Source organism: Amphiura filiformis, chromosome 5 (assembly GCF_039555335.1).
Source record: "Amphiura filiformis chromosome 5, Afil_fr2py, whole genome shotgun sequence".
NCBI classification, from domain to species: domain Eukaryota; kingdom Metazoa; phylum Echinodermata; class Ophiuroidea; order Amphilepidida; family Amphiuridae; genus Amphiura; species Amphiura filiformis.
The window spans coordinates 45422505-45437363 of NC_092632.1; the positions used below are offsets into that span (position 1 = coordinate 45422505).

A 14859-nucleotide genomic window follows, 5' to 3' on the forward strand; every position below is an offset into this window, starting at 1 on the left:
AACAAAACGCAAAGTATCTTTAAAGCAGCATTTGGAAATTTGGGTACACAAACTCATACTCCGCAACTTGAGGTCAAATTTTGCTCTCTGATTGTTTAATTGAGGTTATTGAACTATGGCATTGGGATGAGGCCATTGTGGTCCATAGTGATAAAAAGCAGTGTTTCAAATACTATGTTTAGCTCAATTGCGACTTGATGCCACCAGCGGGAAAATTCGTACCCACATACTATTACTAGACTGTACAGTGCTTTGGGATTTGTTTATGGTGCTTTATAAGCTGTCAACCAACTACAAACAACTGCTTCTCTTACTTGTGAATATCACTTTCGCGTTTTGGTTATTGCACTTTGAGGAAACAAAATGTGCCACAAACAGAGCCACTATTCTTAATATTTCTTGTGACAAAACAGATCCTATTATCAAAATCTATGTGTCTTTCACATGCAACAACAATTTAAATGGAAATAAACAGCCTGACTTTTTCTGTGAAAGAAAATCTCTGTAAAAAACCAAGCAGGGACGATAATTGGATTTACTGTCCTTTTGTTTCGCACGACCCTGCTGCTGGTCGTTAAAATGAAATCGGAAGATTCTACCTTCATTTACTTGCTAAGTGAATTTCCCTCAACTCCCAATTTGAATTGCATGCCGGCAATCTACTGACTGTTGATTACCGTTCACTGCCTCACTGTGCTCAACCAGGGTTGCCATTAATTCCGCACACTATACACTTTGAATACGCCATTCTGGTAAAAGAAATTAAGGAAATATTTTGAAAAGGCAATTTAGTATGCACTCAAAAAGGCTCAAAACAGATGCAAATTGGCAAACTAAATGGAATGAAACATAAAAACCACATCAGTGACATTGGCAAAAGGAGCCGAATTTTGAAAAAGCTCCCATGGGTCTTGTACATCTAGCCCAATTGGGTGGTTTAAAGGCATCACATGGCAATCCTGTCCCTACTCACCAACCTGTAGACTAGTCACCATACTAAAAAGCAGTATTTAAAATGCAGCAGAGTCAGGGAATTAAAAATTAATAAAATATTACATCAAATAGATTGCATCGGCTTACAACTTTAATTCGATTGCATCCAATTTTCCTGAAAGGATACATACATGAGACAACGTTGTTCCCCTGGTAACATCCTGAAGGCATTTCCGCCTGCACACTTTGTGAGATACACACTAGGTGCAGGATTAATTAGAATCTGAATCAAGTCGGTTTGTTATTATGTAACACTTTTATTGGGTCAGGTCTTTTTAAGTGGTATAGATCTTGAGAGTGCTACTTGACGATGGTGGTGAAGTAGGAAGAAATTTTGCTGCATTTGTTTTATCAGATGCGTGCTACAATTGTGCAGATGCATATATTAGGCCACATCAAATTAATTTGTTGGTTCTCGTCCAGAGCATTGTCATGAATTGATGTGGAAGGGAGTTTTTTTTTTCAATTTAAAATTAGCATTGGTAGAAGTTTTTCAGTATTTTCCAACAGTGTTTGAGAAAAACAAGAAGTCATTAAAAAAAACCCAAGTGTGAGATTCTGAGGGATGAACTCCTAGAGTACCATGTACCACAAAAAGGTTTCGAAGCATCCTTGTTCTCAATGAACTTATTTATCTGTATCAAGTTTTCCTAAAGCATAATTACAAAGTCTAAAATTATTTGAAAAATAAGGCGGGTGAAGACGAGTACCAACAAATTTATTCTATACAGCCTTAATACTAGTAAAACAACTAGAGAAATGAGTAGCGTTGAATCGGGTTAATTGTTGTTATTTTTAGAGTTTTAATTTTACAAACGACAGGATCGTAAGTAGAAGCCAGGGACCGGCCAAGAGCTTCTTCTAACTGAAAATGTGTTTCCCCTATAATTCCGTTTTCCTTTCAGGCATATTATAGGTGACATTTACTGTCACATGATAATACATTTTGTAACACACATCTTGATAAGGGTATCCTCTTTCAATACTTGACAGTTACAAGCTCACTTTGATAATTTGTTCTTCTCTTTTCCCCCTGCATGCATGTACTGGTATTGTGCATCGAAAATAAAGGATATGTCTATCACTTTATAATCTCAAGTACCCTCTTGTTCAAACTGCACTCAATAAAAACGTAGCTCTATTCCACCGTTCAGATCTGCCATACAATTTCAGCGATTGAAAGCCACTACATCATTCTTATTTTTGCCATTTTCCTATACACTCTTACTTACTCTTCCGAGATGTAATATTTTGATAAAGACTAGCTTCTTTTCTTTAAAATAAAAAATGCATTCACAAATCCAGACAGGGATCTTAGTGCTGATGGAGTGGTAATTACCAGCTGAAATTTCATTGCTGGCCTCGGTTTTTTTGTCTGAAAGTTACATGCTTCTTACAATTTTTGCCCATCATTGGCAAAATGTAACATACATATCGACTGCTCAGTGCCAGCAGTGGGTAAGTGCAATAGCTGCCATGTGAAGCAGCCATGTGTAAATGCTTACACGACAGCTATTGCACTTACCCACTTCTGGCACTGAGCAGTCAATATGACTTAAAACATTGAATTTAAGACAGTGGAGATAAAGGGCCAGCTAACATGATGGTGGACCAGCTGAAAGTAAGTTATCTCAACTGGCCCTGTGGAGCAGTTAGATTTTTGGGGTCATAATAGTAAAGCATGTACCTGTCCCCATGTGAAACACTTGCACCAGAGTCTATGGTATTCTGTACATAGATCAGCAAGGTATATAATGATGAAGTAGCTATCTACTGCTGATACTAGGTACTGATAAAGTAACTATCTAGGGCCTACTGCTAGTGATACTGGTATTGATCAGTCTATGCTTGCACACAAAATCTTATACTGGAACATCTTGAATACTGTCAGATGGTTCCTTCACTTAAGCACATTTGGTGTTAGTCCTATTGATGGTCAAACACCAATATTTTGGTTCACATCACATGACAATACAGCTGTACATATGATTGACAAATTGGCTGCCTATCTATCCAAAGAATACAGTTATTAAACTAGTTAGAATTATTTGCATTAATCATGATATTGGAATGTAACAGTTCAACTCTACTGATTGACAATCCCGAATGAACCATTTGATGGAGTTGTTCAGAACAAGTTTTTCATGAAGCTTCATGAGTACATATAAAACTGGATGATTGTGAATTGTAACACTTGACATCAGACATTGCTTTTCCCTGCCAACTCCATTAGTTGACATCCATTTGAATTGTATTCTATGGGTAAGCAATATACCAGCAACACTATGGATTCAAAAGCAATATACCAGCAATTAAACTAGGCAATTTAGAAATTCAAACATTTAACACACATCCCTTCAGAGGTCATTTTGTTTCTTCCATATATCATAACTTCTTCTTCTTCTTCCGTATTAGTGCCTCCCTCATGTATGTGTATTATCGCACTGCGTACAGACTAGCTGTACTTATTTATTGAAGTACAGTCAACAGTACCGGGATGATCCCCTGCTCTTTTCAAATAGCCTGTGACGTTCTTTAACATGCACACTGCATTAATGTCAGAAATACATGTACTTGATATATAGGCCTACCAGCTTCTGATTTTAATTTATCCTCAATCCTCATAATTTTACTCCAGGATTTTTTGGCAGCTTTGTCCGGCCTATCACTAGACCACAATCAGTGCCCAAATCATCTCACCCTAACCAATATTAATATACATGGTCTTCATAGTAAAACACAGTAGTATTCTCTGAGACTGAATCCAGATGCACCATTTTGTTTATTACCTAAACTAGAGCAGCTCAATTCTTTATGTTCCAGTTTATCTCATCACTAAAACGATATCAACACATTCATTATCTCAACTAGAGCAGCTCAATTCTTCACTTTCCAATTTATCTCATCACTTAAACGATATCAACACATTAAAAAGGGCAAGGGCGAGAGTGAGAGCAATCTAATGAACTATGCCTAACTCACTTTACTGTTTTGCAGACAGCCAGTGGTTATAAGTGATTTTTTGATGTCGGATGATGGAAAATCCACCTGCTCGCCATGCAAATGAAGACGGGATAGGATATCAGACGTGAAGCTAAATGTTCAGGCCATGAAACAGGTTGAAATTGAATGTTTATCAAAGCCAAAGCATTGAATGAGCCACACACAATGAAGACCAGATGCATACATCAGGTTAGACTTGAATAGTGTATGGCTAGATCTTCTATCTATGCCTTTGAATAGGTCACCATGGCATCAATAGAAGTTAAGCTGCCGTTATCCAATGCTACAAGATATTACTCAGAAATTCAAATGTTAACTTCAAAATAAAATACGCTATTGTAAAATTATAAGGTTGGCATATCACATATCCTTATTCTCTGATAATTACATGAAAAGTCAAATTTCAATAGCAAAGAAAGCCAACCAAATGCACCTAGATGTAGTTGAGATGAAAGGCTTCATTCTCAATTCTATACTGCTAGGAAATGTTATGTGACGTAAAATGATGAAAGGAATGTGTGCAACTGAATTTAGAATCTGATTGCCCAACTTGTATAGCAGTTTTTACTGTAGTTCAAATAAATGTTCATTTCAAGTAGAATTCAACACATTTGTCTGAACAAATTGAATGATCTTTGCTACAAATCAGTATTCATTGCATAGAATATGGATATTGTACTGCATTGGAAGTGCAACTTAATAAATTACATGTAGCATTGTAATGATAAGCATACTAAAGATTGCAATCACTACGATGTGATTATCATAAATTCACAACACGATCATGTCTATAAATCCTTTCAATTTGAAATGAAGTCACTGAACCAGTTTCTTTGAATATCACACAAAACACACTCTACCCGACACTATTTCACTAGCATTCTAACTCAATCTAAGTGCATCTGTGTCTTCGTTCTATCCACTGTGTCTCTGAAATCGTCAAATGCACTCAACTAATTGTCTACCTTGCAGGTCTACTTTCAAAACATATGACTTCGTTATTGTGTGCAATAAACATCTCGCCCAGAGGTTTCTTGAATTATTATCCGCCCCAGAAGAAGAAACAACTAAGTCGTCTTCTAATCAAAGCTATGGAGTCCAATGCCTTGGTATTAATATCTACAGAGACGAAGGAAAAAGCCCCGTTAGTAATTTATAACTTTATCAAACATGCTATCAAGCTGTAAAAATCCCCTGTGGGTCAAATATGGCGGTAATATTTGAAGACAAAAAAGCATAATGACATGACTATATATACTTTAAGCTGAGCCAAGCTGCCATGCCAAGCAAACTGGCCTTTAAGATTTGCTTAGCACTTAAAACCGTTCCAAGGAGAGCAATGCATATTTGCAATAAGCTGCATACTTTTCTCTTCTTTATCAGTGCATGGTGATAAGAAAAGATTCTACCCAGGCTGCTAATATTCATGCACATACACTACACAAGTTGCTTGACATTTATGAATAATGAAAAACTGAAAATCAATATTGAAGTTTGAATTTACAAATCTGTTCACCTTTTGTAGAAATCGGAGCAGTGTTTTCAACATTTCAAAAGGTATATTTAACTTTGCTTAATTCCGGGTATACTTGATGATGACAACAATGGAAAAATGCAAATATGGTTTCAAGTATCCCTGTGCAAGTGATTGATTGCAGATTTTATTCGAAATAGCATTAAATTGGAAAATAAAATGTACAAAATTGCAACTCAACATAATCATCCAGTGCCACTGGGCCCTGCTATCTTCAGTAGACAGCATATGAAATAATACTAGATTATCCTTGCTTTTTCTTGGAATGATATCCGAAACCTTAACACATGACAAGTGCTCATAGATGAGTAATATTCATACACAAAAAATCAAAATCAAACCTTGTTCTTCCCGAAAATACTGGCAGAGTACCAAATATTTACAAAAAATGACTTGTGCAACTTGATAGACGAAATAACAGCCCCAATGCCCTACTGCCCAGAACTGTGGGACGCACAATTCGCAGCAGTGCTTCAATATTCTTTATCAATGTCATCAAAATATATCATCATGTACCATCTCAATATCTGAAATGAAGACAGAAATATAAAACATCATACATCGGACATGATTCTTGTCACATTATCATGTGATGTCTGTTGACCTAAATGTACCGCAACGGTTGGTGCCTTATCTGATACAGTGTGGCTTGAGTTGCTTCAGGGAAAAAATGCTAAATCCCCAAAACACAGTTAATCCAAACACAAATCTGCTTGAAGGAGTTGTATACAGAGCAGGGAATCCAAGCTAGCAATGCCAGCATTTGTGTCTGCAGCATGTTTATACTGCTTATATTAAAATGCAATTGGAATGTCAATGTACTACTTACTAGGTGTGCTAATAATTGCATGTTCATACTTGATCATCGCTTAGGTTTCTCTCTTCCTCATTTCAATTTGACATTTCCACTTTTAAATTGCATCTCTTGCCATCCCACTGCGTCTCTTTGCATACCCTCTCACTTAATCTGTTTATCACCCAAATTGCATCTCTTGCCATCCCACCATCTCTTTCATTCCCTTCTTAACCTCATCCATTGATCATCCGCTCTTCTCGTTCTTTTTGCATTCTCATAGATTTCTCATCTCTTATGTCAATCCATACTATTTTATTTCATCCCACCTTAACTGCTTCCCTCTTTTTCCCTAGATTTGTTTCTGTTTCAATGCACATTTTTCCTCTCATCCCATTTTATCAAACCCGGGATGGGGTCCCCTCCCCATTTTCAGCCCCTTCTTTCGCTTCTCTTTGTCATCTCATCTGACATCATCTCATAGTTCTCTCTTCATTTCTCCTTTTCTCCATGTAAGAGATCACTAACAGATTTTGGCACCATGTCACATACCGGGGTCACATACATGATACACCGGAACGTCCCCATCCATGTTTCAACTGACAAGTGTCTGCCTTGGCATACATGGCTTACTGCTCAATAGCCTAACCCCTTCTCAGAAACTTTTCTCCTTGTTATTTCCACAGTGCTACAAAGATGTTTTGCTAAGGCTAGAAATTTCTACTCCCCACCTTTCTGAGCTATTGTATCAATCATGTAGAAAGTTGTTGAAAATTATGCATTAAGCTTCACTAACCACACAATGTCATGTTAACATGATATCTATGAAAAGGTAGATCAATATGCATTTGCTTATTAAAAATTGAGATCAAATTCAAAATTATTCATCAACATATGAAAGAACGTTCCCTTTCTGATAGAGTTCACTTGCATGCTAATCCCCACAGCCTCGGTTCAATGGGTGTAAATTATGTAGCTGAGTGAAAATTCTGAAAGTCAGATTTCATCTCCAAGTCAGGCTCATCATATCACAGGTGAATACAGGTTAATGAACATTGCCAACTGAAGTGAGACACTGGATTGCACGTAAATCTTTTAGGTCTCCTGTGATTACGTTTGATTTTGAGCTGAAAAGTAAGTGCTGTGATTCCTTTTAATGCTGCTTTGTGTGACTGGGAAATTTTCCTATTCTATACCACATTATTGCCTTGTTAACACTTGCATGAATTAACACATGGCAGCCATTTCTGAGATGAGAAATTGTTACACACTCCCTCCAATCCTTCTTCCTTTGAGTAAGGTAGACTTAGTACTTTAATATACACAACAAGTTCTATTTCCAGAATTTCAGAGCTATTGCAAATGCATCGATCGCCAGAATAAAACATTTCATCATTTGCAGATGAAAAAAGCAGTGAATAGATTACAGAGTGGGAAGAGGCATACATTGAGACAGGATTGGGCTTCAAAAACATCTCAACTTTCCTTAAAATAAGTAATTCTATACTAATTGCAGCATCAAAGCTTAAAGGTCAGTCACTTGAAAGTGCTGGATGATGTATCTGGGTAACTTTTGTTATTGATGATGAGCTATGAATTGACCCACATTTTTAAAACTTGTTAAATAAATTGTCTTTTCAGGCTTCTTTCTAAACTCATCAATTAGCTGCTTCCTGAGTGAAGGAAGACCAGACCAAACTTTACACAGATTCAAGTACAGTTCGAACTGTGACATGCCTTCAGATATAAATGGTGGTGGTGGTGGTGGTGTGTGTGTGTGGGGGGTAAATGTCCCTGGAACAAATGCTCAGTTGCTCACCATTTTATTTTTAAATGTCATCCTCCTAGAATGACTATGAGATGTTTGTTTTCTGCTTCATACATAACATACTCTTCTTCTTTTTACCCTCAGAGTAGATATTGAATACAAGCTGTATCAAAATAATTATGATACCCGTCAATTTAAATAAGCATAAAAACTGATGGGTACCAATCATTTTGATACAGCCTGTATCTTCGGCCATGCACACTGACTGTGCGAGTTATAATGTTGTTAGATCAGATTAATTTGTATTACCAACAATATAAAAGATCTTGTGATTCCTATACTGACCTGGGCTTATCTCCACCCATCTTAGTAAGTACAGCGAACACAAAGTATGGTGTGTTATTCCTTGTCATTACCCACACACTAGGATTAAATTACTTATGTACAAACAACTTGTATCTTACCATGACCCTACAACATAGATCTCATCATCTTAAATTACCACTTCAACTTTGTTTTCTTTTTACAAACGATTAACGGCGAAACTAAATATGCACGGTCACAAAGGTGGATAGTGAGAAGTGGGTATGCCATGTAAGACCATGTACATTACTTATTCACACTGTTTCCTTCATTTAGATAAACACTAACATGTAAGATGAGCGACTTTTGAAAATGACATGACAAAGACTGTATTTCAAAGTCGATAATTTGAGAAAATGGCTTCTACTCGTTAAGCGAAAGCAACAAGTTCATGTGTGTGACTGGTACTATGCTCTGAAGCACGTTCACAATAAATGTTGTATTATGTGAAAGATAAAGCACATTAGGCAACTGTTTTGAAGTTCACAATAGGGAACAGGCATTTTAAGCTGTGTTATGCATTGCACTGCTTTACTGAGAAAGATTGCTGGGAAAAACAATCATTCAGCTATCCTAAATTGTCCACAATATACTAAAGGATTGGTACATGGATGATCAGGGATCGCCTCAGTGTAATTGAAAACCAACCAAGTGCTAGATTTTATACATGACCCAAAACAATACATTATTTCGTAGCTCGCCTGACATAAGATACATCACCCTTTCTATTGTAAATCATGGTCCATATAATCATTCAACTGTGAGACGACAGCCACAGTCTGCTGTTAGGTTCATGATGATTTGCTTGCTATAATTCTGCTTTAAAATGTAATTCGTTTTTAAATAATGATCACAAAGGCCCTTCATTTTTGAACACATTTGATTTAACTGAACCAATTCCTAGTTCACACCAGGCCCGTACGCAGGATTTTTTTTGGGGGGTGCTGATTTTGAAAAAGTGGACTTTTTTTCAAGAGGGGCAATTTTGTGAAAAGTGGACTTTTCCCCCAAAATTAGGACCTTTTTTTACCAAAAAACTGATTTTTTTGCTCGTTACACTCGCAAATTCTTAACTTTTGGGACTTTTTGTATACTTTTGCAAATTTGGGGAGGTGCGGTCGCACCCCCCTGCATACGGGCCTGGTTTACACATTTCATTTTAAACTTGTTCTCAACAACTAGCTCCCATTATACCTGCGCATTCCATTCTTCAACAATCCCATACATTGGTATGCCATTAGCGTGTCTCCTCAACACTAGACAAAACGTATCAGAAATATGGAAAAACAAAGATGTAGTACAGCCAGGATGGAATCTATCAAAATACATTACAGTGAAGTCAAAACATTGCTTTCTATGTTCAAAAACACCTCTGGTGTTAGCGTTGGTCACTGACCCAACTATACAGATTTAAATCTCCCCGAGTGTGTGTGCTGTAACTACAAAACATCTCCTCTGAATCGACTTTTACATCAGTATCTGTGTCTTTTGCTTTATTTATAGCCTAAGACTGACTACTTTTAGATACTACCAAGATCACTAGCTGGTATCAAAGATGATGTGATTTAAGATTTGAGCACTGGGCTTGAAATTCTACATGGGTCACAAGTTCAACCTAGCATTATACTGCTTTCAGCTACAATAACAAACACGTTTTTACACAGGAGTTGAGGCAAGAATATGTTCTATTGCTGGATTACATGCTGAAGTCAAGATCAGTTGCTTATAAGAGGAATGCAAAACTTTCAATACAAATCTTTTTCTTGCATGTCAATCATGGGGGGATATGGGGATGTGTCCTCGTACTTTATGGGGGAAAATTAGCAATGTTTTGTTCTTTTCAGCCAGTTTTTGACAATTTGCTCCAAATGCCCCCCCCCCCCACCTTTCTAGACCGACTAAATAGACGCAATTCATAGTCTATAAAGTTAACATTGATAACCGACTATCACAAAATTTTAGTTACAAAAGACATTCAGCCCTGTGTCCCCTTAAAATTAAAGAGGAAGCCAGAGCACTTCTTCTGGGATGATCCAAACCTGCCTGGTTATCAAATTAATCAGTGACAAGGATATCTCCAAATTTGACAGGTGCTAATTGATGTTTTAATGTTATTGCATCAATTAGCACCTGTCAAATTTAGAGATAACATTGTCACTGATTAATTTGATAACCAGACAGGTTTGATTTACCCCAGAAAAACTGCTCTGGCAGGACCTCTTCTTTAATGGAAGCAAGAGTTTTTTTGTCTAACCTATACCATGCTTCTTTGAACCTGTATAAATATGCCCCAATACTTTTTTTATTGCAAATGTTTTTAGCCTTAGCACTTTGAATTCCACTTGAATTCATTGACTGACTGATAGAGCATTGTAGAGTTCAATGTCACTTCACTAGTTGGTTCATCCCCATGATGTCAGTCATTACTAGGCCTCTCACTCATCTTACCAGGTGGTGCATGATTATTAATAATGTAATTGGATCATATTTATCACCTGTCTCCCATCATATTTGTGAGATACAAGTTGCTAGCATCTAATATGGCATGCCATGCCATGCCTTGCCACCTGTTATACCTTTCTGCTACATGGGACACTTGCAGAGATGTTACTGTTTCAATTTGTCAAAAGGAAATTCTAGAAATATTCAATTATATAATGCTGCCTTTTGAAGCTTTTCTGAGTTTTGCGATGCGATCAAGCATAGCGTGCCTGATGTTAACTACATTTTTCACTGTTCTAAACACACTGTGAAATTACAAAATATAAGTTTTACATTTGCTGGAAACTATGTCAAAATAACACTTGTTCAAGTAATTTTTGTTAATATTCTCTGAAATTCCAATGTGGATTCATTTATTTTTTGGTCTCTGGGAAGAATCGCTGGCCAAGATATGTGTATTAAGCAAAGTACTGTAAAAGTGGATATTTTTGCGGTATATTAATTTTTGTGCTTTTTGCACACAACACAGCTACCACAAAAATAAAAACACAGGAATGCCAAATCTGTTCTTTTAATGTATAGGTCTATGTAAGAAAACTCAAAATCACAGAACTTAAAAACAAGCAAAGTAGTTCAAAATCGGCAAAGCGCAAAAATTACACGTACAAAAAATTATCACTTTCAGAGTACTTGGTGGATTTCTATTTGAACAAGTGAACCCTATGAAGCAGCTTTTGTGAGATTGATTATTATAACCTGCGCACCTTGTTTATCAAGACAGGTGAATTGCCAATTTTCGAGTGAATCTGAACACAAATCTAAACATGGCCTAGATATTATAAGCTGCCAATGCTTAGTGAAAAGTCACACAGCTAGGTAAAACACAAACATTATTCAGTTGTCGTTTATCATCCATCATAATCATCATGGGAAGGTGAGCGGTGTCGCAAAAGACAGAATCAATTAAATGGAAGGTCTGATATGGCTTCAGGTGGGAGGGTCTACAATTACATGGGTTGATGACCAAACTACTCCCACTCTCCTTCACTATCTATGCTCCCACTAAGGATCACATTTGGACTATTAGAGATAATAGAGATGATTAAATATCATCATCATCAATTAATAGCAATTCGCATTGATTTATTACTGTTAGTAACAGTTATTTAAATGTACTCTCATTTAGGCACATTTAGTAGTGCAGAAATATTACATTTTCAATCAATTTCAGAGCGTGATAATCTCTAGAAGATTTTTGACGATGTAATTCCAATGTAACTCCGCTTCAGGGGCACAGAATTTAGCCGTAAGTGATGTTGATAACCCAAATATTAACAATTGCTTCAGTTTTTCCAGAGTGACATATTTTGGTGTGTAACCTTATTTTCACTTATTTCAGGAAGCCCAATTGACTCATTTAAATTAGTGAAAATTTGTATGCAAAGCTTCTCATTAGTACACAAAGCAAGATGTGAAAAAAATTCTATCAAAAACAAAGGACTTTTACCAATATGTGGTAAATATTCCAGTGAAAAATAACTTGCCGGTTTACAGAATTACATTTAGCACTTGTACTAGCAAATCTATCCTGTGCCGCAAATAAGTAATGGGATTCCTATGCATTTCTTTCAAACCTTGCTTGCACTTTGCCAACCTGTATCCAACCTGTCCTGGTGTAGAAAGTAAATAAATCCTCCCATTTGATACTTGAGATATGTCAAGAGGTTCCAACCTTCTCAACTCTTACATGTTTTCAACATGAGCCACAAACAAGATACATTACAAACAACACACTTTCAACTGGTATACTGCCCTCTATAATTTTATCCATGCCAAGATAATGCTGACATGGCAGACTGTTGTGTGTTCCTGTGATATGTTCCAGGATTTGTATCTTGATTCTTCATGAATCATGGTATTATGATGATTGTCAACCAATCACAAAAATTCCAAGACCAAAATATTTACAGAGGTTAAATTTTCTTTTATATAAAAAAAAATTCATCACATGAGAGAAACTAGTCCCAAACAGAAATGTTTGGTAGACTCATAACCGGTGCGATCTTACCTTTCCGATGTTGATTAAGATACTTCTTGCATCGATCCCGAGATGCGGAAAAACCAATAGTCATTTTGTCCCACATAAATGAATAAATAACAAAAACCCCGATCCCCGGTGGACTCACCCAAAAGGTGACGTCACACCATATGATCGCCCCTTATCCGACTTGGGATCCCCTACCCGGACGAAACTTGTAGGGGGTGGCGGGGTCGGGATAATCAACATCGAAAGGTAAGATCGCACGGTTATGAGTCTACCAAACATTTCTGTTTGGAACTAGACTCAGTACACCGGTCGATCTTACCGCTTCCGATGTTGATTAAGATACTTCTTGCATCAACATCTGAAAGATCGATCTAGCAAGTAACCGACGGATGGAGGTACAAGATTGGTCAGCATCTGATCAGGGATCGGGAGCGGTAACGATGGTTTTCGCGAGGTCAGAAAATATTTTCCTCGGAAACAAAAAAGACCACGCGATCACAGACATAAACCTCCTTACTTAATAAGTTTGGTGGTTAAGAATAGCGACACTGGTTCTTACCATGGTGAGTATTCTGTATAGTCTGAAAACCTGGTACCGTACACCACCGTATTATGATCGCCAACAATGTCCCGTAAACCTCCCGCCCGTCTCTGATTACTAACGTAACGGAAGTATCGTCCGAGAAGGGCGAAGGTGGCTTCCGGGACACCGCCTGCTAGATCTCCTCAAGGGACAACCGAACGGTATACCCAAGATGATGAGATAGCTTCGTGTCGAGTGGGTCGGGACGCGAAACCTTCGCGATCCCCGGACCCCACCAACACCTGGACCAGCCATTGCGACAGCGGCTGGACCGAAAGGCTCTGTAAGGGTGATGAATGCGGTCGTGAGTCCCTCGCAAGGCTTGTGTTCGGAAGACATAGTGCTGCAGCGCCTTATCGGACACCCCAGCCTATCTTTGGCTTCAGCCCAACCTTGCCCAACCCTGCGGATTGGAGAGGGACGAATGTCGGTATGCACCGCGCCTGTTCAGAGTCACGAGAACAGAGCGCCAAACAGTGTCGCTCCAGTGTTTGTGAACACGGAAGCTAACCTCGAGACCGTGTGCAACTCAGCACCGCCGTCCCGAAGCCAACGCCAAATCGGAAAGCCATCTTGAGAGTTACGTATTTAAGCGTCGCTTTTGACGGAAGGTCAAAAGGGTGACCCTTAAAGTAATCTAAGACTGTGTTGGGATCCCTTAGGAGGATCACTTTCCTCTTTGGTAGACACACGTTGAACATACAGTCGAGGCGTAGACTAATAAGGTAACCATCGGCTATGATAGTCGAATTCCGCCTCGAAACCTCGGTGAATGGAGAGGACAGCTGACTTATAGCTGGCCCCAGTGGCCCGCTGAAGTCTTGCTTGGAACTTTTCTGTCAGAAACTCCGGAACTAGCAGCACAGAGGCTCTAGCGGGAGAGCTATTTGTCTCATTGCACCAAGCGTAGTATGGAGCCAGACTCTGGCTATACGTCACGGAGGGTAGACTTCCGCTAGCCCGGCGATGAGAAAAACAGCTTCTGATGAAAAGTATCCCTCCGCTGCGTGTTCCCTGGTAAGGGCCATGCAGCTAACTGCAGGTGCTCTAGTGATAGACTGGTACCTCCGCTCCGGGCATCCGGAGTAGATCTGGTACTGGGAATGCCAGCGGCCTTGCCGCTAGCAGAATGACAATGCAGTCTTCCCACCCGATCTTGGCCACCACCCTCATGTGTAGTGAGATCGGAGGGACTGCATAAGCTGCCATCCTCCCCAGTCTATGGACAGAGCGTCCACGGTGAATGCTTGGGGTCCGCGACCCTTGAGCAGTACACCGGCAGTGGATGATTGCGATGAGATGCGAACAGATCTTTCGAGGGTGGTACATCCCT

At 38.5% G+C, this 14859-nt stretch overlaps 1 protein-coding gene across 1 annotated transcript in view; it reads right to left on the bottom strand.

Annotated features, from left to right (window-relative positions):
* Positions 1-14859, bottom strand: part of LOC140153214 (RNA-binding protein Nova-1-like) — a 138246-nt gene that overhangs the window by 4916 nt on the left and 118471 nt on the right.